Source organism: Mirounga angustirostris, unplaced genomic scaffold (assembly GCF_029215605.1).
Source record: "Mirounga angustirostris isolate CCGP_5_RB_7025 unplaced genomic scaffold, mMirAng1.0.hap1 SCAF_16, whole genome shotgun sequence".
Classification (NCBI taxonomy): Eukaryota; Metazoa; Chordata; class Mammalia; order Carnivora; family Phocidae; genus Mirounga; species Mirounga angustirostris.
This window is the reverse complement of record NW_026991724.1, coordinates 2,216,844-2,240,604: the sequence shown is the minus strand read 5'-3', so window position 1 is coordinate 2,240,604 and position 23,761 is coordinate 2,216,844. Positions and strand designations below refer to the sequence as shown.

At 51.2% G+C, this 23,761-nt stretch overlaps 1 protein-coding gene across 4 annotated transcripts in view; it reads right to left on the bottom strand.

Moving 5' to 3' along the window:
• The window catches only part of CUNH16orf95 (chromosome unknown C16orf95 homolog), a 198,243-nt gene that overhangs the window by 118,628 nt on the left and 55,854 nt on the right, over positions 1–23,761 (bottom strand). For 2 of the 4 annotated variants that reach the window (XR_010408255.1, XR_010408252.1), the window contains one exon: positions 5,517–5,669. The exons of 1 other annotated variant lie outside the window; for it this stretch is intronic. The gene's annotated coding sequence lies outside the window, so the exon portion shown is untranslated. Of the gene's footprint in view, positions 1–2,208; positions 4,419–5,516; positions 5,670–23,761 lie in introns of those variants that run through there. One more of the 4 variants, XR_010408253.1, reaches the window with a different exon arrangement.

The following is a 23,761-nucleotide window of genomic DNA, read 5'->3' as shown; positions in this document are numbered from 1 at the left end:
AATGACTGCATTTCAATCAGGATCAAATTCCGAGGGCTTTGCCAGTGCTCGCAAGTGCCCACATGGTACAGAGTGCTGGCCTGGCCAACTTCCTACTCAATAACCTATTTCTGCAGCTCTTTGGATATTAAAAAAAATAAAATACAAGATAAATTCAGCTTAAACCCAAATGAATGGATTCATTCCCATTTTAATGCCATTTGAGGGCGTTTTATAGCCTGTACTGTGTATCTTTTACACATCTATTTTTAAATACTGCAAACTTAATGATCACTATAGAATATATAAAACTCTTTACGAAATTCCATCTACAAAATTACAGCAAAATCTAGGCAGTAAAAATGTGCAGTCGACACTGTTAGGCAGTCGTGGCAGGGCCCGAACGGAAGTGAATCAATCCTCTTTTGAACAAAGGGCACAAGCTAAATGTCTTGGCCTTCTCCTGACGGCTGCCCCAATTGTAAACCCACCTCTTGCATGAAAATGCAGGAACTTACAAGTGATCAACTGTCCATGAGTGATGGCCACTCTGTAGGAACTGGGGTCAGCTCACGTTCTCAAAACACCCTTCAGCCATTTTAACAAAATCAGCTAACACTGCAGGCCAGGTGCTGTTCTAAATGCTTTACATATACTAATTCATTTAAGACTCGTGAGATGGCTACTGTCATTGTCACTGTTCTACAGATAGGAAAACTAAGGCACAGAGAGTTTAAGCAGGTTGCCCAAAACACGCAGCTAGTAGGTGACAGAGCTGGAATTTGAACCCAGGCCAAATGGCTGTGATCCCTGCTCTTAATCACCATGCTTCCTGCCTCTTGTGGATGCCTGCCAACAAGGTCATAATTGATTGTAGGTACTTTGCTACCAGATGTAGAGAAAATATAATGATCCCAGCTTCCCCATTAGAATGTGGATTCCCTCCCTCCAGGTGAAGCAGACAGTGACTCCATCCAATAATTGTGCCACTACTATTCCATATAGAACATTGGTGTGAATTAGAAAAGTGTGCCCCTTCTTCAATCCATCAGAAAATGGTCATTTTTGTTGGAACAAGTCACTTTATTAGCATCTGCCCAAAAAGTATGACAGCAAGCATCCATAACTATGATATCTACGATGTGAATGGAGCCCCTAGGGTTGTGCAGTGCACAACCTGAGCAAGTGTATATAATGGCCCTACTATCCATCCTCAACCAAGTCAAATCATATGCAGTTTGGACAGTGTTCCTGCAAAACCAGCTGACACCAAAGCAGAGAGGAAGAGTGTGGTCCCTGAAGTCACATCTCATCTGGTCACTGATAGGATTCTGGGAGGTAACAGAATTAAAGTGTTGCTAGAAACTGCCCAGCAGATGTTAGCTATTGCTCTCATCTGTCCATATAAAACAACCCCTCCTCTTTCTCATCTTCAGTTGTAGCCCCAAATACCATTAGAGAGGCTGCAAATTTCTGCTCCAGGGGGAGTTTCTCCACCCAGGCTTCAATGCTTGAAAGAGCTTGCTCCCCCAGGAGGCTCTCCTCCAAGTTTCCTTACATGTTTTGTTAAAAGTTCATCAAGATGTTTCTTCCCCATTTGCCCTTCATGGAAATGCTGGGCTGTTGATGGTAACATGACCTAACATCTGCCTTGACTCTCTACTTCCCTAAGTACAGTGAGCATATGATCCTGCTAATCCTCCAGGGAACCCTCCAAGGGAAGTATTTTTATCCCCATTTTATAGATAAGAAAACTGAGACTCAGAGAGGGGAGGTGCCTTGCCAAAGTCACATACTGTGGAGGGAGCAGGGCTGACGATTCCAACCTGGTGTATTTGGACTTCATAGCTATTGTTTTTACCCAAGCCGTAAATCAGCCAGAATAAAACCATTTTGTCCATTTTACTGATAAAATTGACAGCAGTCAAGTCATGGTCCTGAAGCATGCACTTGAGGACGAAGACAGCCCTCTCTGGACAAAAACCACTTCTACTTCCCATTGAAAGAAACAATGAGAAACAGAATAGCTGCCCACCACTCATGGCACTTGGTTTCTCATGGAAACATGGTGCTGAGCATTTTATCACCTTGTCAACTCAAAGCACTGACAGAGGGCTCATCATATGTGAGGGAAACATGCTTTTTCACTAGGTGTTTTCTCCTAGAGCAGGACCCCATCAGCCCTTTTTAATACAGCCTTATTGAGATCCAGCCCACACCATGGGCCATTTTTGTAGCTGTCACCTCCCCCATATCATCATCCCATTGCACAGATGTGGAAACCGAGGCTTGCAGGGGTAAGTGTTCCAAGGCCACCCTGCTGCTCAATGGCAGACCTGGGATTTGAACCTGGGTCACATTCTCTCTGTAAAGGGGATGAGGTTGAGGGTGCCATGGACAGCATGGCCTTGTCATCACCACACTGCAGTGCACGTCAGAGACGGGGACAGCGCCACACTTTCGTCTGATTTACATTCACCCAAACGCGTGTAATTGATCACTTCACTCATGCATGTCCTTGAGCTGGAGATGTGCCCACCTCCAGGGAACCCCTAGGAGCAGGCACTACACTAATAAACTTTTTCCCCTAAATTTCACTCTGATTCTCGGAGCTACTGAGACAGCGCACCAATATTTCTGTAATTTTTTAAATCCCACATAAGAAAGTCAGTGTACAACACAAGCCTCTGTGGTTTCCAGCTGCACCCTAACCCTCTTCTCGCCAAATTTCTGAACAGACAAGCCCCAATACTGAAGCCCGGACGGGGTGGTCTGCCTGAGCACACGAGGTATGACAGTTTACTCTCAAATAGGAGGCAAGCCAGTGACAAGGAGTTGAGAATGAGGGAGACAGCAGATCTCAGCAAATATCCATCCATAGTGGACATGACGCCCCGACCAAACGGGGGTAACATACAAACCATTATTAAAATCGTCACATAAGCCAGTAAAATACCGCTGGTTTACAATAAATTAATTCAAAGCCAATTAATTTGTTTTACAACAAATTAAAGCCAATAAAATACCATTAAAACCAAAAAGTTTATTACCTTTGGCATAATCACAAGACACCTAGAATGTGGTCTAGAGACAGTGTTCAGTGACAAGTTGCTGGCCTAGGATGGTCGGGATCCCGTGCCCCCCACCCCACCTGGAGCCACCCACCAGTCTTGTCACAGGTGAGATATGCGTCATCGTCACAAGAGAACACCACGAGTCCAAAATGTCCCTCACGCACCGCAGTGAATGTAGGACTGTGGAGTCCAGGGACGGCGTGGGGGTCTCCACGGGAGTTGGCTGATCAAAAATGGAGGCTGTGTTGAGGACCGAGGCCAAATGGAGGCCCGCGGGACCCAGCTCGGAGCTGGAGGGCAGGCTCTGCCACAGCTGAGGGGCTGGTGGGGGCCGCATGCATCAAACAAATGATGTCAACTCCTCGCAAAGAACAAGACATGAGCATCCTCCCCAAACTGTGAGGTTATTTTCTTTATAAAAACCTCCGAAGAGTGAGGCCTTTGGTAACATATTACAGGCATGAGCCATTCTCCTCGGGATGTGTTCTGTCCTCTAGTTTAATTCTTGTGACCTCCCCGAGGAAGGCCTGGCGTCCTTGTGGAGCAGGCGGCTGGCATCTCTCAGGCCTCCTACCTTTCTAAACAGGACACACAGATGAGCTGTTTTCAAAGAATTTTTCAAGTTCACACAAAAAGAGCAGATTTTCCCATCTGCCTGGAGGTTGCTTTTGGGCCACAGCCACGGGAATCACAGGGAGCACGGCGACATTCCCAAGAGTGCCCCCACCACCGGAGCTTCAGCCAGAGAGGAGGGACCCCCGCTCCCCATCTGCAGAGGCCACTGCCCCCAGACGGCTCGGCTCCGCTCTCGGCCCCAGGCTGCCTCCTCGTGTTTGTGGGGCTGGCGCTGCTCAGAAGGCCCACATCTGCTGCCCTGGCCACAAGCGACTCACGCTCCCCGCCGCCAAGGCCTGCGGTGCCAGCCCCACATCGCGAGCCGGCTTGGATTGTGGTGGTCTGTCTGTGTTTGTTGAAGTTGGGCTGGGAGAAACGGCCTCGCAGTCAAGACGGCCTGGAATGCATGCCCAAGCACTGCACAGACGGCTCTGTCAGCAAGCTCAGGAAACAGGCTGAAAGGGCTGGGACAAGGCCCAGGTCTGGAGCAGCGTGCCTTGCCCAAGAACACGCCGTCAGAGAGGGGAAGCCGAGCGCTGCCGCCAGGACAGAGGTCTCTTCTGTGTGGAGGCCGTCCTGTAGTGTGAGGCCCTAGGCCCCTTGGCCGGGGAGAAAAGCAAGTAGGAAGCACTGATTTTCTTATTTGACGACTAGGGCTTTTTCCACAAGGAAAGCTGAATCATGCTGACGTTCTGGGGACTGACAGCACGTCCTCTTTTCTCAAAGGCACAACCCCTGGATACCGCCCCCCTTAAAATAACAGCAAAAAACAAACAAACAAAAAACCATTAGTAATAATGAAAGAAGTTCCCACTTACTGAATGCTTACTAGAGAGACACTACCCTGCAGAGCGATATTCAGACTGTTTAGCAACCAGAAGCCACGGCACCAGCAGGTAAGAACGCACCAGGCAGGTCTCAGAACCGCCGTGACACCCAACGCTAGCCCTTGGCGGCCGCATCACGGGGAGGCCGGGAGGGGGCGGGCCCGGGGGCAGAGCAGGGGCAATTGGCCCATGCCTGGGGCCTCTGGGCAGCAATCCTGTATACACAGTGTGGCCGGACTTCAGCGTAACCCGTCAGAGCCCGGCACCTGCGTGCCAGCCCAGTGCAAAGCCCCCGTGCAAGCTGGTCTCCAAAATGGCCCTAAACAGTTCTGCTCCGGCCTGCACGCGCCAGAGTCGAAGCTCACGCCCATTCCCGTGACCCAACTGCCCCTGCGCCCGCTTGGTCAACAGCGTGTGGAGGACGTGACGTGCGGCTTGTCCAGGCCCAGGTACGAGGAAGACCTGGCACCAGGAGCCCTGAGCCTCCTCAGGAGCGCCCTGTGGCTGGAGAGAACAGCTGTGGGAAGGGGCCCTGGGGAACGAGAGCACCACGCCGGGGAGCCACCCTGCCACTGGGCCACAGTCCAGCCGCCACCCCAGCGTGTGACCGGGGCACACGGAAGAGCCGCCCGCCGAGCCTCAGCCGGCCCACAGAATGCTGGGCCTCCACACAAGTTGCTGTTTGGTATGGGGTGCAGCGCTGGACCCCCCGCAAATGGCATGCTCCCTTATTTGTTTAGTATCACTGTGCAGTGGGCATTACTGCACCCAGTTTACAGACCCTGAGAGGTTAAGGAGTTTGCCCAAAACCACAGTAAATACCGGAGACCAGCTGGGTCCTTCGAGGCGAGCCCACAGCCCCTCGCCCTCGGACGCCTGCCCTCAGTGACCCTCTGCCAGCATCGGCGGGGCCCGCCATCACTGCTCTGCCCATCAGGGCTCCTCACCCCTTATGCTGTGAGAGCCAGCAGGCCGGCCGCCCACCTGTCCCCTGGGAGCACCGCACAGATGCTGCCCCTACCTTCTGGGAAAGCCAGGCGGCCGCAGGCTGAGCTCCGTGGCACGTGTGGCTGCCGGACGCTCCGCGGGATGGCACTGTTGACGCTGGACCCCGCTCCTGCTGGTGGTCGAGCTGTCGCTGCCCACTCTTCGTTGTTCACACACACGAGTGTCCCTGAGAAACACAGACGTTGCATAACACACTTCTGAGCTTTATCTCTGTCAGCACTAATGCAACTGGAAAAACAGAAAATGCTCACGTTCCCCCGCTGGAAAGCACTTTTCCACATTTTTCTGTCTTCACTTCCCAGCTATGTTAGTTAATTACTCAAAACAAAATTGCCCCACGAGACTGAGTCCGTTCTGCTGCACAGCCATCCCTGTCCGGGCCCCACACTCCCCCAGCCCTCAGGGTGGCCACTGTCCCCAGTGAAAGCAATCACGGGCCAGAAGAGAGAGAAGCATCCTTCGTGCTCCTGCCTGACCCCATTCTCCTGCTGCCCTGTGCTGGTCCTCCCAGGCTGTAGTCCATTGCTGCCGCTGCCAGGAAGCCTTCAGGGAGGACTCCCTGGAGGCAGAGGACTTCACCCCCCACGTCTCCACTGGCACCTCACATGCAGCCCTAAGTGCCAGCATCTAATCTAACCTCCCCTTTCAGGCCACGTCGTGTCAGCTGCATCGTATGCACCATGGTTCCAGTCTCATGTTCTCTCGTACACGTGGTCGTCACAGCTCAGCACCCGCCCGGTGCCCGGAGCCGGGCCCTGCACTTCCTGCGGACCATCTCATTTCATAATAGACCAGTGACAACCCCAGTGTGCAGAGGAGAAACGGGGATTTGAGCCCCGGCAGCCTGACGTCAGGCTCTGTGTCATTAACCACATTACTAATTACTTCACAGCCCTCACAGCATCAACAAAAGGAGGAACAGTGAAAGAACAGAGCCTAACCTTGTCCGGAAAAGCAGCAACAGAGAGAAAGTTCTTCACCGGCAGCACTCGGCCCTGGCTGAGACATATTAAGACAGGACCCCCCATTACACTGCCTGTGGCGGTCGAAACGCACACACATTCTCCTACTCGTTTTGGTGGCCCAGCCCAAGAATCCTACAAAAGCCAAAAGCTTTCACTCAATCACTTCTGCCGTCTGAATATCTCCTGAGGAAACGAGTAAATGTGGCTAACGGCCTACACGCGGCGGTGGTTGCCGCAGGACGACGTGCGGCCGCACACACTATGAAGCGATGTGGCTGAGCAGAAGGAGGGACAGACTACGAAAATCTGGTTGACGCTCACTTCCTGCTTTCACTGCTCGGTGTTTCCAAATTCCTTCAAAACAAAGATACTGCTTCCATGATCGGGGGGGACGTCCACGGCACTTTGAACGCAAAGCAGGGATACAGGTCACCGCATTCCTGTCGGCAGAGGACCACCTTTTGGGGACATTTGGCAGCCCGTGTCCCACCCCTGCGGTTCTAGGAATCCGTCCTATGCAAACCCCTGCACGGATGCGCCGGGACACATGAGCCAAGTACGGTCACTGAGACACAGGGCTCGTGGTGGCAACCAAGAAGTCTGCTTAAGGGGATGGTTGAATCAGCTATGGGACAGCCGTACCAAGCAATACCATGCGGTTACGGAAAGACACGGGCTTGGACGTGAAGCACGGGCCACGGTACACTGTGGAGTGAAAAACGCAGATCACAGACCTGTGTGTATAACATTACCCCATTTGTGTAAAAAAGCATAAATGTATGTGGCTGTTTATGCAGGCACTGGACAGCCTAGAAGAATCGACACTAAACTCGGAGCCGGTGGTTACCTGGATGGGGAACTGGAAGAAAGAGGAAATTTTATGTTTTACTTAGCTTTTATATCACTGGAATTGTTTTCAAAAGCAGTTCTGCTTCAGGCAAGTAAACACATTCTTTCTTTACTTTCTGTTACGGAAAAATTTAAACACATGCAAAAATAGAAAAAGCAGTACAATTAACCCCGATGGACCAGTCCCCTGGCTTCCAGCTTCCAAAACGATCAACTCCTGTCTTGTTTCCCCTGACCCTTTTCATCCAGATACAATTACTACTGTCCCACCTAAAAAACAGCCGCTGTTCCATCTCATCCCAAAGCTAGCCAGCGTTCACATTCCTAATTTCTCATCGTGTTAGGAATCATTTAACAGTTTGTATCAGAATCCAAATAAAGGCCACAAATTATAATCGTTTGATAGGACTTTTAAGCATTTTTATCACATGGATTATTCTCCCTCTCTCTCACACACACAGATATACACACATGCACATACGTGTATGCATGTGTCTGTGAACATGTGTGTAGGAAGCGGGTGTAACCTGAGGCATGGAGAGGCGAGGTGACTTGCTCTGGGTACACACACGGGCCTGGAGGGTAAGAGCAGCCGACAGAGACTGCAGACCCCAGCGGCTCACCTCACAGCTTCCCACAGTCTGGGTTCAGCTGGTTGCGTCCCCACGGCATCATTTCACCTGTTCTTCTGTCCTTTGGGTTTCCTGTAAATCAGAGGTTGGATCAAGAGGCCCGATTAAGCTCAGGTTTGAGGTTTGGGGCAAGACTGCTTCAGAGCAATGGTGTGCTCTGCCATCGGGAGTCTTCTTGTCTCATTTTGTGATGTGAGTGGCAGCAAACCACTGGCTTGTGGTGCGTGAGACGTCCCTCCTGGGCTCCGCCAGGCACGAGACCAGCCTCTCTGCACCGAGCCGTGGTTGAGGGAGCAGACACAGACAGTCATCGTAATCACAGGAGACTTTCGTCAACCTTTCTGCTTTGCTTCCAGCTCCCCTAAGTTTGGTTACATGACCCCAGAAGCGTGGGGAGACGGCACACACCCCACACTATCGGTGTGCCCTTGGCTAGTACCTCCACCTGTCTGAACCACCATAACGCAGGACAGCGCCTTCCCCTTGTGTTCCATTGTGCGGGGGCTTTGGAGGCTGAGGCACTGTGGGGAAACGGGGCAGGGTGCTTCTTTGTACAGGGGCTTCATTCCACACTCAGGCAGCTCAATGAACGGGAGGAGTTCACAGACCCTGAGGCGAAACTGAAGACCTCTCATCAAGGCTGCCTCCCCTCCTGGTTGTGTGACCCCAGGCAAGTTACCTAACCTCTCTGTGCCTCGGTTTCCTGCTATGAAGTGGGAATAACAAGATCACCCGCTTGCCAGGGTGCTAGCGAGACCTGGGTTAGGTAACGCGTATAAGTGGCTGGGCACCCCCTGGCCCATTAAATTCGTGCTTCGACTCCAGGACCTTTGAAAGGGGTGGGGAGGAAGCCCAGCGAACAGGTGATGAGTCGGCAGCCCCTGGCGGACACTTCACGGCAGGTCGCACTGTGACGGGAAGTGCTCTGTTCCGAAGTCAGCCAACCCTGGCAGGGCTGCGTCCCAGCTTGGTGAGGTTAGGCAGGTCTCGTCAGCTTTAGTATCTGTGAGAGGAGCCTGTGAGGAAGCCCAGGTGGCAGAGGGGGCGGCAAAGATCCGACCACGTAAGAGCAACATCAGTGGGAGGATTTCTTCACTCCAGGCACGCTGTCTGGGCTTCCTCTGTCTTACTGCGTTCGGCATCACAACCGCCCTCGGAGAACTGGTCCATCTTCACTCCCTCTGAAGTTTCCAGCACTCTGCCAAGGATACAGGCCGATCACTGGTCCACAACCCCTTATCTGCAGCCTTTGGGGCCAGATGTGCTTCAGAGCTCAGAGCTTGGGGGATTCTAAGAAGGCCATGAGTTACACACCACGCACTGTCTTAACTCTGGCACGGCTGTGATCAAGGACCTTGCTACTCCTGCAGCAAAGCATACAGATGTGCCCCGCTAAGTGAAATAAAGACCTAAAGAGACTCACCTCAGCTCCTGTCAAGTTTTGCCACCCATTTAATTTGCAGGAAACTTAGGGAAAAAGTTTCAGTGGTCCAATCTTTTGAAATTTGGGCACCGCAGAGAAAAGCAAGTAGGCCGGCAGTGTATCAGAGAGACTACATGTGGGGTGCGGTGGGCAATAGGCACAGCTCAGACAGGACTTGGTGACAAGCACATCAGGCCAACAGGAGGCTTTATGGACCCCTGCCCACTTTCACGGATAATCCTGGGAAACGAAGATTAGCTAATCCTTTGGACCATGTGGAGGACTGGCAGTAATGGGGCCCAAGAAGGCAGAGATTAGCATGTAGGCAAGTCCTTGACCATCCTTGGTCTCTTGGTCCCTGCCCTCATTGACAGGGGTTAGAGGGTGGGGGACACTGGAGTCCTCAAGCTGCTGGGTGGCCAGCTAGAGGTGCTGTGGGCTCATCTGCTCAAGCCCCCAGGGCCTAGGTAGTAGCAGGACCGTGTCAGGGACACACAGCACAGTCTCTAGGCCTGTGGCCCTGGCATCCCTCCTTTCTTACAGGACTCCGTCTCCATGGCCATGGCTGATCGGCCCATGGGAGACCCCATGAGCCAATCAGAGTGCTTCCCTGAAACTTCGCACAGCAGTGAGAAGGCATGGACGTCCCTCTCGACGCCCCCAGCAGCCTGAGGTGAAGGCGCAGATGCTGTCCCTTGGGCCCCCATGTGGAGGAAGCAGTTTTAGAGAGTGAGAGAAGAGGGGCGTGCAGAGAGAGATGGAGGAGAGAGAGAGCCATTTCTCACACTGCCCTGGCTGAGCTGACCCAGAGGCACAGGTCCACGACTGCCCTCTTCATGGCTTGGATTTCCCCCCTTTCAATATCCTCCCATGTTTACCCTATTCCATTGAGCTGGGTGTGGGGGAAGAAGGGGTCCAAGCAGCTGGCTGTGAGCAGACACCTGGCTTGTAAATGAGCACTGTGTTGGAAAACAAGCTCCCGCGTCTACATTTGTTCAGGAGGTTGGGGATATGGGATGGGTACATCTCACCCTAAACCCACCCAGCACCTGTGGGGAAACACCGACCCCATTGCAGAGTTTGGATTTACGCAGACTCTGCATAACACCTTATAAAGAAAGCCACTGGTGCAGAAGATCACAGAGCACCTTCAAGTCTGTGGTTTTATTTCTTCTGAGACCAAACAAAAGCTGGAAGCGGGCAAGGAAACATTACTGAGTTGTTTACTCTCTGCTCCCAGGGGCCATGCACCGCCCCACACAAGCAGCCCCAGCCAGGTAACAGCGGTGGTTTATAAGGTGTAAGTGCGGAGGGAGAGCCAGCACCATCCTGGAGGGAAGCTGGGAGCAGTCACAAGGGTCCAAATGAAAAGTTAGCATCAATAAAACCTCATGGGGCCGGCCTGGCATCCTGGGCCTGGTGGGACCATGAAGGAGAACTGCCCAGTGCCAGGGGAAGTCCCGTCTTCGAGCCCTGTGACCCCAGGCCTCCTTCTCTGGTTCTCCGCGTGCACAGCAGGATATAAATGCCCCATGGCTCGCAAGTGATGCACCCACCATTCAAGCCACCCCTAGAGAGCAGTGTCCCCAAATCCCAAATTTCTAAGTGAGAGAATCTGGCCAACCCAGAGCCAAGTGTCCCTTCCCCGTCCCAAGTACTCATGGTCAGGGAGGGTCACACAAAAAAGCACCACTCTGCTCCTTTTTCTCTTCCGGGAAGCCATTCCCATGTCCAGCCAGTCAACAAATACACCCTGAGGCCCTCCTGTGTGCCAGGCATGGTGCAAGTTGGGGGGGGGGGGGCGCATCATGATCAACAAGAGAGACCCAGTCTTTGGCTACATAATGCCCCTGCCCCAAGGAGCGAAGCAGATGGAAATTTAATAAGCACACAATGGAATCTGGGCCTCCAGAAGTGCCATGGTAGAAAAGAGCCAGGGTGAGGAGAGAACTTATAATGGGGGGAGGGGGGAGGCTGACCTGGGACCTAAAGTGACATGTGAGTTACAATCGAAACACTGTAGACGTTAACTAGGCAAATGATGGAGAACAAGTCCCCAGGCAGAGGAGAGAGCTCAAGCAAAGGCCCCGAGGCAGAGGGGCAAGGCTGCTTGGGAGTGCAGAGGGGCGCTTGCAGTGAGCCGGAACCGGGCAGGGGTGCGGCAGTGACAGCGGAAGGTGCTGGGCAATGTGGCCAAGGCCCTGGAGCAGTCTCTGTTTTCACGCTAGCAGCACTGGGCACCATTGGGAGGCTTTAGGCAGAGAAGCGAGTCATGTGGATACGAATTCAGCACAGTGAGGTTTCAGGTGAGCCGCAGGAAGGGTGTGAGGAGTCGACCTCTTTCTGGTGCGAGAGTCTGCCTGAGTCCTGTCTCTACGAACTGAACCCCATAAGCCTCCATTCTCAATCCTGGCTCTTGCCGAGGGCACCGTCCACCCAGAGCTCTCTGCTCCTAGATCCAAAACTCTTCTTGGCTCTCAGCACCACCCATGGCGTTCCGGTCCCTGGGCCTGGGAAACTCACCAGCACGGAGAACAATATTTATCTTATATTTAGCCACATCCCCACCAGATGACTAATATCCGGTCCCCACGCCACAGTGAAACACAAGACTCAGCACACAGACTGTGGGACAGCAGGCTGCCACAACCACAGAGTTAGGGCGGAAGAGGGGTGCTGGGCATTTATCGTGATAAATCAGCGACCACCCCCCACTCTGTCTGTGAAGACACAACTTCAGACTGCTTCTTCCAGCCCTTCCAAGGAAAGCAGTGTGACAACACCTCATACAGAGAGCACCACGGGTCAGGAGCTACTCTGGGCATTTGGCAAGAGTTAGCTCATAGCCGCACATTCCAACATGGCAGTCCTATTACATTGCCCAATGTATTGATGAGGAATCAAAGGCACAGGGAGGTCACACAGCCAATAGGTGATGCAGCCACTCTGAACCCACAATGGGCCTCCAGAGCCCCCACTTTCACCACAACGGTCTACTGCCTCCTACAAGACATCCCGCAAATGCAGCCCAGATAGGCGAGGTTGCTGTTTCGTTAATTATGTTCCTGCTGAATGTCCAATCAAATGCACACGTGGGATGGAGGCCACAAGGGCCTGAATGACCTGCCCATCCTGCCCTCACTGGCCAGGTGATCACACCTGCCCTGCTCCCCCTCAAATCTCCCATTGAAGTTCACTGCCAAAGACAGGTCCCGCCCCCAGCCCTGGAGCCCTGCTACCGCCCCTCAGCACCTGCGCTTTCCCTCTGAAACACTGACCTCCACCTGTAATGTTACATCTACACATGCGCTTAATTCTTTCATGGAACCCGTAAGTTCCAGCAGACAGAGACTGTTTCTGTTCTACCCACCGCTGACCTCTCAGCGCCTCTTGCACAGCTCATGGCATAGAATCATCTATGGACAGAAATGGGAGAGAAGGAGGGAAGGAGGACAGGAAGAGAAACCCAGTGCCCCAGGAGCACACAGGGTGTGCGAGCTTGTACCCAGCGACTGCTTCTTACTGTCTCCCTGACTAATGAGTCATCAGTAGATGTTTGACATGCTTTTAACTTCTTGAAAATTATACCTTAATAAGTGTCATCAGGAATGGCTTCCTAAGGAAGATCAAAACTGACCTGGGCCTTGAAGGATGGCTTAGGGGCATGGGTGGGACAGGCAGAGGCAAGGCGGTGTGCACCAGTCCCCGCGGGGACAGCCACTCCACATGGGGCATCCTCCTCTACTTGGGTGGTGTCTACATTCTTCATGCTGGTACAATGAATGGGAAGATACCTTAGCAGGAAGGGAGATATTTCTACAGAAAGACACTGGATTAATCTGGCTCCAATGGGAAAAGTCGTGTAGTGGGAAAGTAAACTGGAAGAATTTGTAGTGGTTAAATAACTGTCAGTGCATCTAGAGAACGGGTGCTCTGCAGCGTGGGCCAGAGTGAGAAGATGTGCTGTGCTGATGCAGATAGGGCTCTAACTTCCCTCAGATACATTCCATACCTCACAAGAGCTGGGACACATGTTTTATGTTAAAAAAAAAAAAAGAATAGCATCGAAAAAGACATATGGGTAGAAAATGATACCATTTATGCTTAAAATTATATAGATGTAGATGTAAATATAAATGTGATTTTAGGTGCACCTGGGTGGCTCAGTCGTTAAGCGTCTGCCTTCGGCTCAGGTCATGGTCCCAGGGTCCTGGGATCAAGTCCCACATCGGGCTCCCTGCTCGGCAGGAGGCCTGCTTCTCCCTCTCCCACTCCCCCTGCTTGTGTTCCCTCTCTCACTGTGTCTCTCTCTGTCAAATAAATAAATATAATCTTTAAAAAAAAAAAGTGATTTTATACATCAAGAAAACTTCTAGAGAGATGGTAATGAAAAGTTGTCCCAAACCTGGTCTTGGACAGAACCTTCTAATTTGTCATTCACAACATCCTTCTGGGAAGAAATGGGCATTTCTGATAAAACGCTTACACAATTTTCAATAAACATCAAGCTGACCCTCAGTCAAGAATCGATGATTGGCCACCGGTTATTCTTTCTTCCAGGGTCCATGCTAAAGGTCTGAGAGATGGAGGAAGCTGACAGCCTTCACTTTCTGTGCTTCTCGCATCTCTGCCTTGTATTATTTTAACAAATGTTTTTGAAGACTTAAACATGTATCACGGCCAGGTTGTGGAAGAGCTTACATGCCACATGGGAGTATCTGGGAATTATCATGCAAACGATAGGGAGCCACAGAAGAATTCCCCGGACTCAAGTGTCATTTCTGGAAGATTTACATTGAACTAGTGAGGTACCCCCCTTGCCCACCCGTGCTCTCCCTACGCTTTTCCTAAAAGGAGGTCTGGAAACTGCAGTCCCTCCGTGTGACTATGCTGAGTAGATTTAAGCAGAAAGTGTTTAGAAGAGCTGTGAAACACTTTGAGACAGGCCGAGAGGGTTAGCGGGTCTTCGGTGACCCTGGCTGAATGGAAGACGCTAGCGGCACTTGGCCAAGAGGTGGAGGCAGACCGGGCGCCCGGAGGAAGCTGGGCAGTGGCCCTGGATGTTGGAGAACACGGAGCAACCCCGACAATTCCTGCACGTGTAAGTGCAAACGAACTCGGTCCTGTGGAGACACAACTCGTTCAGACACACACGTTCTGCCCGAGAGACATGAACAGGCGTGTGCCTGGGACAGCACCACCACCAGTTCCCGACTGCCTACAGACACATCTGTTCTTCACATTCCCTCTCAACGGGCTCCACCGACTTACCGACTTATTAGTGACCCACATAAAATCTCTTGCATGTGTTCATTTTATCTCTGCACGAGGGTTGTGATTTTGCCTCCTGAAAATTAGACTTTAACATGACCAAATCCGAATGGAAGGAACGGGGCAATGGCTCTGCTCCCCGCCTGTCGTCCGAGAGGAGAGGAATCAGAGAGGACCACAAGTTGGAAGCTGAGTATTTTACGGCTGAGCATGTCAGGCGGCCAGGGCCGGAAAGGGAAGATGTGACTTGGAAACAGTTCAGCAGTCAGTTGGGCATGGAGTGGCAGGGGACTGCTCCAGATGCAGCAGAATGGGGAGGGGGCGGGAAGCAGATGGAGGAAGGGTTGGGGACAAGGGAAAAGCTGACGATCAGATGTGCAAGGCACTTACAGACATGCTTCTGTAATTAGACGATGCTGAATAGGACAGAAAGAGAGAAGGGAAATGAAGGGTTGAGGGGACTGGATGTGGGGAAACTTGTTATTCTTGAATCTGAACAATGAGGTGCTTTCTTAAAAGGTAATCAGATAAGAGAGCAAAAGGGAGACTTGTTCCAAACTGCACCGAGCCCATGATCACACAATATTTACATTAAATTTAAAGGCTAATGCGATTCCAGGTCAGTGATCCCCAGAGCAGTGTTTGCCTGCCAGCGCGCTCTCCTCACCCAGGGACAAACGGGCAGGCTGTGTTTTGAATAATAACAGTCCAGAATAGTACAGGGAAGGGGTGAGCCTTTGGGAGAAGATCCAGTCTCTGAAGGTCTTTTCAGGGCTAACGTGACTTCGGTGAGGAAGAAAGGGAAAGCACTCCCGAGTCCTCTTCCCGGACTTGAGGTGACTGAGCAGTCGGGCTCCAGGGTCCTGCTTCCCTGAGATGTCAGTCAGTCGCTGTCACATGCTTTGTGGGAGGGCGGGAGGGCAGGGGGGTGGGGGGACCCCCTCCCTGCATCCCTCCGTGCCTCTGTGTGGCCGGAAGAGGCTATCCAGGCAGACTAGGGACTGAACCTCCCTGGATTCACCTACTATGAAGACAGAGCACAAGAGTACTTCAGATGGAAACCTCCTGCTTTTTCTTTTACATAATGCAAAACCCACATACAGGGGCCAGATAAACAGCATTCTGGGTAAGTCCAGAGGTTTTGAAGGCAAGGCTCAAATTCTTGCAACTTCAGCTTGTTGGCCTTGGGTGGGCTCGTCTGTCCGCCCCTCAGGTCCCGTTAGCGGGCGCAGGGCCACAGAACACTTGGCGTGGTGTGCGGCATGCATGGAACTCGCGCTCAGACACTGACGATCACTAGCAGCGGCCGCAGTGAACTAGACACCCCAGCTGAACATAATGGCTATCTTAGGATCATGGGAGATCACCAGTAATCGCTTCCTTAAACTCATCTTGAGTTTTGTCATGTTGTAGTCTCTTCGGTTGTAAAATGAAGTGAGACTTGGACTTGGCGGGGAGGGTAGGAATCATCATTTCTGTAACCCTTCAGTGGTAACACACAGTCCTTTCCGTGTGTCTGGCACTGTCCTGTTCAACACTCACGACAAACCTGTGCGGCCGGTGCTGTCCCTGTGCCATCTGACACACGGAGAAGCCAAGGCCCAGGAGGCGTGCGGAGCCTGCCGACCACATGAATCCAGCAGTCCCGCTCCAGGAACGGAATTTCCCTCCACGGAGAGGGCACACCCACAGACAGACCACGAAGGTGGAAGCCCGCACACAGGGAGACATCTCGGCCATAAACCTGCCCTTTGGCACACCAGGTCCGCATGCCGGCCGTGGAGCTGAGTCAGGGTCCCCCAAAGATGCCCACAGGAGGCCTCTCTTTCCTGCACCTTCCAACTGGCTTTAAGACCAGTTCTGGGGGCGCCTGGGTGGCTCAGTCGTTAAGCGTCTGCCTTCGGCTCAGGTCATGATCCCAGGGTCCTGGGATCGAGCCCCGCATCGGGCTCCCTGCTCAGCGGGAAGCCTGCTTCTCCCTCTCCCACTCCCCCTGCTTGTGTTCCCTCACTTGCTGTGTCTCTCTCTGTCAAATAAATAAATAAAATCTTTAAAAAAAAAAAAAAAAAAAGACCAGTTCTGTGCTGGTGGCCAGAGACCCACTGGCTGTCTGTGGCACCGGAAAATCCCTGAGCTGCCTGTACCAAGAACAACTGAACGCCCTGCGAGGGCGGCGGCCCCCTGGCCCACTGTGGGCAGAGGGGAAGACAGATGTCACCTGGGACAGACAGCTTGTCTCCTGCCCGGGGACAGCCCACGCCAGCCACCAGGTGGGGGACCAATTAACGTATGAAGTCAGCTTTCGAGGCCCCACTGGCAAAGGCAACATCTACGCACACAGGTTTCCATTGGTGCAGGAAACGGCGGCAACGCAGACACAGCCGAGCCGGGAAGTCAAGTCAGGTTCAATGATTTCATTGAGCACCAGGGAACGCTCAGCAGCTTCACCAACACCATGGCCCCCTGGGGACTCAGGAAGACTTAGGGCAGTGTCTGGAGATCGGAGCATGAAGACATCCCCAAAAGGCAGTGTTCGGGCACAAAAATTATGCTTCTGTGTGGAGCTTCGGAACGCCCGGGCTCGGCTCAGCCAAGCTGACAGAAAGACCTTTCATGAGGCTCTCAGGAGATGTTTCCAAAAAAGAAAAGTAAAGTAGAGCCTTTCAAAGAAGAAAGCTCAGCCCTCAGCAAAAACTGGGCTTTTTAAAAAATTAATCAATTTTTGTGGTTTCAATAAAAGCAAAGGCTTTTGTGGTTTTCCCTCAAAGTTTTCACCATTTTCCATAAAAACAAAAGGCAATATCTGAAACCATTTTCTCCCAATGAAAGTGGCGAAGTTTTTGCTCAGGGACAATTTCTTGGAAAAACATCTCTGTGGCGTTTCCACCTTGTGACAGCTCAGCTTGAGCCCAAGAAAGCCGCTGGCACGCCTGTCCACTGGGCGTCCCTCACCGGCAGCCAAATGCGCGAGCCTCGGGTCACTGAAACGCACTTCCACTGGAAAACCCCCAGGTGACGAGAGAAGATCTTTTCTCTCTCAAGACGTTAGATTAAAGGGGGTCGTTTTGCTTCCTGAGGAGTCAAACATGAAGGTCTCAAGGTGATTTCTGATAGGCAAGACTTGTGCCAGGAACAGGTCTGGTTGCAGAAGACAAAATCGTCCCTTCCTGATACCTATTAGAGTTGCATCAGTAGAACCGTCATACCTGAGACCTCAAAGGAAACCAGTTTGAACCCTGTTATCTTACAGGTGAAGAAACCGAGGCCCAGAGAGGCTGTAGGGCCTTCTTTAAGACACAGATTACTGGGGCACCTGGGTGGCTCAGTCGTTAAGCATCTGCCTTTGGCTCAGGTCATAATCTCAGGGTCCTAGGATCAAGCCCCACATCAGGCTCCCTGCTCCGCGGGAAGCCTGCTTCTCCCTCTCCCACTCCCGCTGCTTGTGTTCCCTCTCTCGCTGTGTCTCTCTCTGTCAAATAAATAAATAAAATCTTTTTAAAAAGGACACAGATTATTGGCAGAGCTGTGATTCAAACCCAGGGCTCTTGACCTCCACCCAGTGGTTTTTTTTGTTTTGGTTTTTTTTCTATATCACACATTCTCTCGGTAAAATTTACTTATTTTCATCAGTTCTTAATTCCTGGAACAAATATCATCTACACGTTACCCAGCAAATTTTATTATTTCTTTTTTTTTTAAGATTTTATTTATTCATTTGACAGAGAGAGAGAGCAAGAGCACAACACAATCAGGAGGAGTGGGAGAGGGAGAAGCAGGCTCCCGCTGAGCAGGGAGCCCAATGCAGGGCTTGATCCCAGGACCCTGGGATCATGACCTAAGCCAAAGGCAGACACTTAACAACTGAGCCACCCAGGTGCCCCTAATTTTAGTATTTCTTGACCACCTAGAACGGAAGGTCAGTAACATTCAGACTCATGGATGATTCCAAACGCTCACACAATCTCCCTCGCAGAGAGGGATCCAGAATGTTCAAGGAACTTTGAAGGGCTCATCTTGGTCAATGAACCTATAGGATTAATAACCTCTCCTGGATTTCTGCTTCCCCACATTTAACAGTGATAACAAGACTCTCCTAATTTTGCTTTTTTGCCTTGGCTGCTAGGAAACTCAGAGCTAATTTGTATGCTTAGCTGCAAAAGCGTCCCTCCGTCTAGATTTTTTTAATATAATTTCTATCTCTACACCATTATTCTCCTCCCTCTTGCCTTTTATTCTGAATTAATGGTTTTTATGCCTTGTATTTTCAGCTTAAGTCAGTCAAAATTCCTTCTGAAAACAGATAATAAATACTAAAATAAATGCTTGTTCTCTCAGATCTTAAACCGAAGTAAATAACAAAATTACTCAACAACAGACAGAACATTGCAAGGGAAACACAAAAGTTAATATGAAAAGAATGCCCCCCCCCCAAAAAAAAGCCAGCAAAAGGAAACCGACATGTTAATGATCAATCTCTAAGAAACAGCAAGTTGTCACGGTGGACGGCCCATCCTGCTCTCATCGTCACCGGCCACGCAGAGCCAGGGAAGCATATCTGCAGGTCTGTCTTGGGCCTGAGGACTCACTCTCCCTGTGGTGGCCCAGGTGTGAGGAAGTGGTGGGACTGCGGAGGGCATCAACTCCAATTCCACCACTTCAAAAATAAGGACTAAGGCCCAGGGAGGGTGAGTGACTTTCCCAAGGCCACACAGCTTGGAAGTGGTGAGGTTGAGATCTGGGCTTTTTCTACAGTATCACACCCTTCCTCACAAACACATCCCGTTCTACCAAACCACATGAGACAGATGTAAGAATTTAATTCACCAATGTGAGCTTTTTAGCTTTTGTTCTTTCAGGACAGCCTAAAAGCTAAACCAAAAGAAAAAAGGCTAAGTTTCTACTCACTGATCTATGACAGTTGACAAGCTGGGTTCATGGGGTGGGGGTAGGGTATCTAGGTAACCAGGCTCAGCGTGGAGTCTGCTCGGGATTCTCTCTCTCCCTCTGCCCCTCCCCACTGCTCATGCTCTCACTCTCTCTCTAAAATAAAATAAATAAATCTTTTTAAAAATAATAAAATAAAATTCTGAGAAGCTTTATAACTAAAACTTAGCTATAAAGAGATCTGGGTAAAACTGTTGGTAAAAACAAGCTGGTCTACCTATTCAACAAACACTTTTTTATTCTATAAATACTTGATAAGGGCCTCCCAGGTGCCCAGCCCCACAGAGGGGAGGGGAGCAGTAAACCATGCAGAGCTCAAGTCCACCCAGGAAGCTCATGTGTGAGAAGGAGGACCTCAAAATGAGCTCTAACGTGCTTGATAGTGAAGCAAGAGGAAACCCACAGCCTCTCCACAGAGCCAGCCTCTTTGTGAACACAGAGAAGGAAAAAAACTTCACTCTCCAAAAGGAGTCAGTTGCTTCTGTGAAGTGAATTAAAACAATACAATCAGAAAGTGTGGAGTCTTGGAGAATGTGTGGGCAGCCTGGAAAACTCGGGCTGGCTCCGCCCACATGGTCAGCCCACCATCTTCATGGGGTCCCTGCCTGAGCGTCTGCAGAAAATGTAATGTCGAATTCAACAGCTTCCCCGAAATCTGGGACCACAAACAGGTTTGGGATCTAGAACATTAGTTTTCTGTGTGCTCATGGAGAGGGATTGATTTAAATATGTCGAGGACGTCTTAGTGGTAAAAGTGAGTGGATTTTTTTTTTTAAGGAAAATTTTATTGGGAATATTTTTTCCCCTTAGGTGTGAAATTTGGCAGGTAACCGCATTCTCTGATGGACTGTTGAAGACTCGGTTAATTAGAAATAAGATTCGGGTCCAAGGTAAACATCTTGAGCCTGCTAAGTCTCCTTAGGATGTTTGTCTGAAATGCTTCTGAAAATAGTATAGCTTTCTATAAAGAAATATTAACTGGTGTTCATAAATGGAGTTGACTATATTCTAACCCAGCCCTTACTAAATTGGTATTAGAAGAGGGATTAGTCCCTGACTTTATTTGAAAATCCCAAGAGGAAAGCAACTCCAACCAATGGTTTCTTACCCGTTCTCCAGAAACAAGGCCAAGGAGCCTCGTCCTCAGTCAGAGCTGCGGGAGATCGTGCAGCAGTCTGACGGCTCAGCTCAGAAAACGAGCACAGCTAATTGCCTACTGTTTGTTGAGACAATCAACCGCACAGACAGAAGGCAAACAGCAGCACGTCCTCGGAGCTTCACTTGGGTTGGGACACTTAATCCTCATTTGTGCATCTGTGCATCTCACAGCTGGGGGGCCACCCTCATTTGGGGATGGTCTCATCTTCCCCACTCAGTTTCCCCCAGCTGGTTTTCAGCCATCACACTACAAAGTGCTAAGAGGAATGTCAAGCCTCCCTGAACTCCCATGAGGAACCCACAGCGAGGACGGCCCCTCTGATTTGGGGGAACAGCACCCCCACGCAGCCGCTGGACATCATGCCCTGCTTGGAGGCTGAGCCTCCACTGGGCGCCCTCTAGGGGCCACACGCCGGCAAGCACCATTCCCGGCATTTTCGAATGAGTAAGCCCCAGGAGCAGAAAAGTTCTGCAAATTTCCCTCCCAACCAAAAGGGTTAAATGGGAATTTGAAGCTAGACATTTGGAGAAACAGGCAAGAAAATAAAGAGAACGAAGGGGTGCTTGGGGACACAAGTCTGGAGTGAGCTGAGAACACAGCTGAACTCCAGCATGAGAGTAGAGGGTCCAGCACCCACTGAGCTGAGCAGGCTCCCTCCCCACTGCTCTGATAATCAGGAGGATCTGGGAGGCCCACGTGCCCACCTACACTCGTCCATCCGCGGCTTGTGCTCAGCGGGAAGTCTCCTCCTTCCCTCGGACAGATGCCAGTGCTTCTCCCATCCCCTTTCCTGACACTTACCAAACTGTGTCTGAAGATAAATGAGTGAACACACACACAAATGCCATTATTAATCACTAAACATCAGCCCCACACAGGCGGGGATCTGGGTTCATTCAATCCTCCGCACTAATTATGCCTGGCACATAGTAGGTGTTCCATAAATATATGTCGGACAAACGTATTATGCACAAACTATTTAATAGTAAGTCTTTGTTGGGTGATAGATTAAGGACCCAGGTCTCCTGGGTCTCAGTGCCAATTCCATGAGACTCTCACTTCCCTGGACCCCAAAGGGACCACACTCCTGCATTTCAGTCTCTTGAGCCTCTCTGCCTCCTTCCCATTCCACCGTGAGGCTGCAGGAGAGAAAGGATAAGCAGGGGCTGCTCCCTGTCTGCCCCCAAACTCCGTACTTGGCAGGAGTTTCTGTGACAGGCTGCCAAGCCTGGCAGCCAAGGACTGGGGGTCACAGCCTCCCGGCAGATGAGGCCCAGGACTTTGCTTTGTGCATCCAGCCCAGGTGAGAGGGTCCAGTCCCCAGGGCCCACGCATGGCGTGCTGTCCGCCTGCTTCTGGGGCGTCTCCAGCTGCCCAGAGAGCATGTTTCTTCATCTCCCACAGCACACTGGATGCTCTGTGAGTGGGGAAGGCTCCCTCCTCCCCACAGGGAGCTTGCAGCTTGATTGCACTTGTGGGTGAGAAAAAATGAGGCATCATGCTCCCTAGGATATTGGTGTCTTTGTTTTAAAGTATTTCTCTCCTCTTGATGCATCACAAAAACTCCATCACCTCCTTCCCCTGTGTGTTTCTCCTCCCTCTCCTCTCTCCGGGGCTACTCAGGCACAAATGCGTAATCCAGAGTGACGAGTGAGGACCAGGGCAGGGAGAAAATTCAAAAAGAAAAAGAGAAGCAAGAAGAGCTGGCTGCGCCCTCTCTGCATGCTCGCGTGCCCGCAGGCAAGGCACAGGTGGTGTTCAGGTGGAGGAGCTGTTGGGGGCTGGCTGTGTGGCAGGTCTGGTGGTACAGGGATTCTGGTGAGGGGTGTGGTAGCCTCCTCTCCATGTGGCGTCAAGACCCCCAAAACCCAGCTTCAAGAGGACCCCCCGGTTGCTCCACTGATCCCTGAGAAATCACTCACTCAGCAAGTACTTACTGAGGGCCTACTACGTGCCCGGCACATGGGGCCCAGCAGTGACCACAAGGGACACGAGGCCCATTCACCCAGAGGTGGGGTGAGGAGGCAGGCCCCAAATATCAGGAATAAACCATTCGGTGTATATGAGTGTCCTGAGGCTCCTATCACAAAGGTGCACCCACTAGGGCCTCACTTTAGAGATATCTGTTCTCTCAATCACAGTGCGGGCAGGGCCACCTCCCTCTGGACCCTGGAGGGGAAAATCCATCCCAGGCCTTTTGCTCAGCCGGCCGCCCTCGGTGCTCCTTGGCTCGTAGACGCATCACCCCAAGCTCTGTCTCACGCCTCTCCTGTGCATCTCTGTGTCTCCGTCTTCTTAAAAGGACACCTGTCATTGGATTAAGGCCCACTCTAAAGACCTCATTTTAACTTGATCATCTGCAAAGACCCTATTTCCAAATAGGGTCACACTCATAGGTTCCAGGGGCTAGAACTTGAATATATCTTTTCAGGGAACATAATTCTGCCCATAGTTGTGTTTGGAGAAAATAAAGCAGAGAAAGGAAGAGCCAGAGTCAGGGGACAACATGTGTCTGTGTGTCCAAACAGTGACATTTCCAATATCCGTGTCCAAACAGTGACATTTCCAGCATCTGTGGTCTTAGAGAGCCAGGACAAGCATGACCCCATCCCCTTTGGACCCTGGGGACTCTAAGGCCACTCTCATCCCCCTTTCTTTTCACTTGGCCCATTCGAAGCAGAGATGAAAGTCACCACGAGCACCATTTGGTCACCAGGACCCCTGGTGCCAATTTTCTCGACCCTTCTCCGCACCCGGGGTGTTTGTCTGGCTTTGCAGAGTAGGGCTCTTTCCAGCCTGTGCTTCAGGCGAGAAGCTGACACATCTCCACTAAAGCTGCCTCATAAAAGCTGGAAATATATTGAGCAAAGGATTCCATTTCCTGTCCTCGGCCAGCAGGCGCATGTACCAGGCTTTCATTCTCCGCCAAGTTCTCCAGGGAGGTAACACTGCAAACCATTTTTCTGCATAAATGTTTACACTGTATAATTTTCCTTTGGTGCAAAGCATTTCATA